Here is a 6000-nt window from a genome sequence, read left to right on the forward strand (position 1 = left end):
AAGAATTTGCAAACACCAAACCAGCTCTACAGGAAATATTGAAAGGGGTCCTCTAAGAAAAGAGAGAGCGTACAAGTGGTAGATCAGAAAGGAACAGGGACCATATACAGTAACAGTAACCTTACAGGCAATACAATGGCACTAAATTCATATCTCTCAATAGTTACCCTGAATGTGAATGGGCTAAATGCCCCTGTCAAAAGACACAGGTTATTAGAATGGATAAAAAAACAAAACCCATCTATATGTTGCCTCCAAGAAACTCATTTTAAGCCCGAAGACACCTCCGGATTTAAAGTGAGGGGGTGGAAAAGAATTTACCATGCTAATGGACATCAGAAGAAAGCAGGAGTGGCAATCCTTATATCAGATCAATTAGATTTTAAGCCAAAGACTATAATAAGAGATGAGGAAGGACACTATATCATACTCAAAGGGTCTGTCCAACCAGAAGATCTAACAATTTTAAATATCTATGCCCCCAACGTGGGAGCAGCCAACTATATAAACCAATTAATAACAAAATCAAAGAAACACATCAACAATAATACAATAATAGTAGGGGACTTTAACACTCCCCTCACTGAAATGGACAGATCATCCAAGCAAAAGATCAACAAGGAAATAAAGGCCTTAAACGACACACTGGACCAGATGGACATCACAGATATATTCAGAACATTTCATCCCAAAGCAACAGAATACACATTCTTCTCTCGTGCACATGGAACATTCTCTAGAATAGATCACATCCTTGGTCCTAAATCAGGACTCAACTGGTATCAAAAGATTGGGATCATTCCCTGCATATTTTCAGACCACAATGCTCTAAAGCTAGAACTCAACCACAAAAGGAAGTTTGGAAAGAACCCAAACACATGGAGACTAAACAGCATCCTTCTAAAGAATAAATGGGTCAATCGGGAAATTAAAGAATAATTGAAAAAAATCATGGAAACAAATGATAATGAAAATACAACGGTTCAAAATCTATGGGACACAACAAAGGCAGTCCTGAGAGGAAAATATATAGCGGTACAAGCCTTTCTCAAGAAACAAGAAAGGTCTCAGGTACACAACCTAACCCTACACCTAAAGGAGCTGGAGAAAGAACAAGAAAGAAACCCTAAGCCCAGCAGGAGAAGAGAAATCATAAAGATCAGAGCAGAAATCAATGAAATAGAAACCAAAAAAACAATAGAACAAATCAACGAAACTAGGAGCTGGTTCTTTGAAAGAATTAATAAAATTGATAACCCCCTGGCCCGACTTATCAAAAAGAAAAGAGAAAGGACCCAAATTAATAAAATCATGAATGAAAGAGGAGAGATCACAACTAACACCAAAGAAATACAAACTATTATAAGAACATACTATGAGCAACTCTACGCCAACAAATTTGACAATCTGGAAGAAATGGATGCATTCCTAGAAACATATAAACTACCACAACTGAACCAGGAAGAAGTAGAAAGCCTGAACAGACCCATAACCAGTAAGGAGATTGAAACAGTCATTAAAAATCTCCAAACAAACAAAAGCCCAGGGCCAGATGGCTTCCCAGGGGAATTCTACCAAACATTTAAAGAAGAACTAATTCCTATTCTCCTGAAACTGTTCCAAAAAATAGAAATGGAAGGAAAACTTCCAAACTCATTTTATGAGGCCAGCATCACCTTGATCCCCAAACCAGACAAGGATCCCATCAAAAAAGAGAGCTATAGACCAATATCCTTGATGAACACAGATGCAAAAATTCTCACCAAAATACTAGCTAATAGGATTCAACAGTACATTAAAAGGACTATTCACCACGACCAAGTGGGATTTATTCCAGGGCTGCAAGGTTGGTTCAACATCCACAAATCAGTCAATGTGATACAACACATCAATAAAAGAAAGAACAAGAACCATATGATACTCTCAATAGATGCTGAAAAAGCATTTGACAAAGTACAGCATCCCTTCCTGGTCAAAACTCTTCAAAGTGTAGGGATAGAGGGCACATACCTCAATATCATCAAAGCCATCTATGAAAAACCCACCGCAAATATCATTCTCAATGGAGAAAAACTGAAAGCTTTTCCGCTAAGGTCAGGAACATGGCAGGGATATCCATTATCACCACTGCTATTCAACATAGTACTGGAGGTCCTAGCTTCAGCAATCAGACAACAAAAGGAAATTAAAGGCATCCAAATCGGCAAAGAAGAAGTAAAATTATCACTCTTCACAGATGATATGATACTATATGTGGCAAACCCAAAAGACTCCACTCCAAAACTGCTAGAACTTGTACAGGAATTCAGTAAAGTGTCAGGATATAAAATCAATGCACAGAAATCAGTTGCATTTCTCTACACCAACAACAAGACAGAAGAAAGAGAAATTAAGGAGTCAATCCCATTTACAATTGCACCCAAAACCATAAGATACCTAGGAATAAACCTAACCAAAGAGGTACAGAATCTATACTCAGAAAACTATAAAGTACTCATGAAAGAAATTGAGGAAGACACAAAGAAATGGAAAAATGTTCCATGCTCCTGGATTGGAAGAATAAATATTGTGAAAATGTCTATGCTACCTAAAGCAATCTACACATTTAATGCAATTCCTATCAAAGTACCATCCATCTTTTTCAAAGAAATGGAACAAATAATTCTAAAATTCATATGGAACCAGAAAAGACCTCGAATAGCCAAAGGGATATTGAAAAAGAAAGCAAAAGTTGGTGGCATCACAATTCCAGACTTCAAGCTATATTACAAACTGCCATCATCAAGACAGCATGGTACTGGCACAAAAACAGACACATAGATCAATGGAACAGAATAGAGAGCCCAGAAATAGACCCTCAACTCTATGGTCAACTCATCTTCGACAAAGCAGGAAAGAATGTCCAATGGAAAAAAGACAGCCTTTTCAATAAATGGTGCTGGGAAAATTGGACAGCCACATGCAGAAAAATGAAATTGGACCATTTCCTTACACCACACATGAAAATAGACTCAAAATGGATGAAGGACCTCAATGTGCGAAAGGAATCCATCAAAATCCTTGAGGAGAACACAGGCAGCAACCTCTTCGACCTCAGCTGCAGCAACATCTTCCTAGGAACAACACCAAAGGCAAGGGAAGCAAGGGAAAAAATGAACTATTGGGATTTCATCAAGATCAAAAGCTTTTGCACAGCAAAGGAAACAGTTAACAAAATCAAAAGACAACTGACAGAATGGGAGAAGATATTTGCAAACGACATATCAGATAAAGGACTAGTGTCCAAAATCTATAAAGAACTTAGCAAAATCAACAGCCAAAGAACAAATAATCCAATCAAGAAATGGGCAGAGGACATGAACAGACATTTCTGCAAAGAAGACATCCAGATGGCCAACAGACACGTGAAAAAGTGCTCCATATCACTCGGCATCAGGGAAATACAAATCAAAACCACAATGAGTTATCACCTCACCCCAGTCAGAATGGCTAAAATCAACAAGTCAGGAAATGACAGATGCTGGCGAGGATGTGGAGAAAGGGGAACCCTCCTCCACTGTTGGTGGGAATGCAAGCTGGTGCAGCCACTCTGGAAAACAGCATGGAGGTTCCTCAAAATGTTGAAAATAGAACTGCCCTATGACCCAGCAATTGCACTACTGGGTATTTACCCTAAAGATACAAACGTAGTGATCCAAAGGGTCACGTGCACCCGAATGTTTATAGCAGCAATGTCCACAATAGCCAAACTATGGAAAGAACCTAGATGTCCCTCAACATGATGAATGGATCAAGAAGATGTGGTATATATACACAATGGAATACTATGCAGCCATCAAAAGAAATGAAATCTTGCCATTTGCGACAACATGGATGGAACTAGAGCGTATCATGCTTAGCGAAATAAGTCAAGCAGAGAAAGACAACTATCATATGATCTCCCTGATATGAAGAAGTGGTGATGCAACATGGGGGCTTAAGTGGGTAGAAGAAGAATCAATGAAACAAGATGGAATTGGAGGGAGACAAACCATAAGTGACTCTTTTTTTTTTTAAAGATTTTATTTATTTATTTGACAGAGAGAGATCACAAGTAGGCAGAGAGGCAGGCAGAGAGAGAGAGAGGAGGAAGCAGGCTCCCTGCTGAGCAGAGAGCCCTATGTGGGACTTGATCCCAGGACCCTGAGATCATGACCTGAGCCGAAGGCAGCGGCCCAACCCACTGAGCCACCCAGGCACCCCTCCATAAATGACTCTTAATCTCACAAAACAAACTGAGGGTTGCTGGGGGGAGTGGGGTTGGGAGAAGGGAGTGGGATTATGGACATTGGGGAGGGTATGTGCTTTGGTGAGTGGTGTGAAGTGTGTAAACCTGGCGATTCACAGACCTGTACCCCTGGGGATAAAAATATATGTTTATAAAATATAGAAAATTAAAAAAAAAAGAATGGTATTCACTGTGGGGTTCTCATAGATGATTTTGATGATATTGAGGTATATGCCCTCTATCCCTACACTTTGAAGAGTTTTGATCAAAAAAGGACGTTATACTTTGTCAAATGCTTTTCAGCATCTATTGAGAATATAATGTGTTTCTTGTTTTTTCTTATATTAATTTACTGTATCACATTGATTGATTTGTGGATATTGAACCAAACTTGTAGCCCTGGAATAAATCCCACTTGGTCATGTTGAATAATCCTTTTAACCTACTGTTGGATCCTATTGGCTAGTATTTTGGTGAGAATGTTCGCATCTTTGTTCATCAAAGATATTGGTCTGTAATTCTCTCTCTCTCTCTTTTTTTAAAAATATTTTATTTATTTATTTGACAGAGAGAGAGAGATCACAAGTAGGCAGAGAGGCAAACAGAGAGAGAGGGGTAAGTTGGTTCCCTGCTGAGCAGAGAGCCTGATGTGGGGGCTCAATCCCAGGACCCTGAAATCATGCCCTGAGGTGAAGGCAGAGGCTTTAACCCACTGAGCCACCCAGGTGCCCCTCTAATTCCCTTTTTGGATGGGATCTTTGTCTGGTTTTGGGATCAAGGTAATGCTGGCTTCATAAAATGAATTTGGAAGTTCTCCTTCCTTTTCTATTTTTTGGAACAGTTTCAGGAGAATAAGAATTAATTTTTCTTTAAATGTTTGGTAGAGTTCCCCTGGGAAGACGCCTGGCCCTGGGCTCTTGTTTGTTGGGAGATTTTTGATGACTGCTTCAATATCTTTACTGGTTATGGGTCTGTTCCAGTTTTCTATTTCTTCCTGGTTCAGTTGTGGTAGTTTATATTTCTCTAGGAATGCATCCATTTCTTCCAGATTGTCAAATTTGCTGATGTATAGTTTCTCATAATATGTTCTTATAATTGTTTGTATTTTTGTGGTGTTGGTTGTGATCTCTCTTTGATTCATGATTTTATTAATTTGGGTCCTTTCTCTTTTCTTTTTGATAAGTCTGACCAGGGCTTTATCAATCTTATTGATTCTCTCAAAGAACCAGCTCCTAGTTTTGTTGATTTGTTCTACTGTTTTTTTGTTGTTTCTGTTTCATTGATTTCTGCTCTGATCTTTATCATTTCTCTTTTCCTTCTGGGTTTAGGCTTTCTTTGTTGTTCTTTCTCCAGATCCCTTAGGTGTAGGGTTAGGTTGTGTATTTGAGACCTTTCTTGTTTCTTGGGAAAGGCCTGTATCGCTATATATTTCCTTTCAGGACTGCCTTGCTGTGTCCCACAGATTTTGAACTGTTGTGTTTTCATTATCAGTCATTTCCATGAATTTTTTCAATTCTTCTTTAATTTCCTGGTTGACCCATTTATTCTTTAGTAGGATGCTCTTTAGCCTCCATGTATTTGGGTTCTTTCCAACTTTCCTCTTGTGATTGAGTTCTGGCTTCAGAGCATTGTGGTCCAAAAATATACAGGGAATGATCCCAATCTTTTGGCACCAGTTGAGACCTGATTTGTGACCCAGGATGTGACCAATTCTGGAGAATGTTCCATGTGCA

This window comes from Mustela nivalis (assembly GCF_964662115.1).
Source record: "Mustela nivalis genome assembly, chromosome: 10".
In the NCBI taxonomy this organism is placed as follows: domain Eukaryota; kingdom Metazoa; phylum Chordata; class Mammalia; order Carnivora; family Mustelidae; genus Mustela; species Mustela nivalis.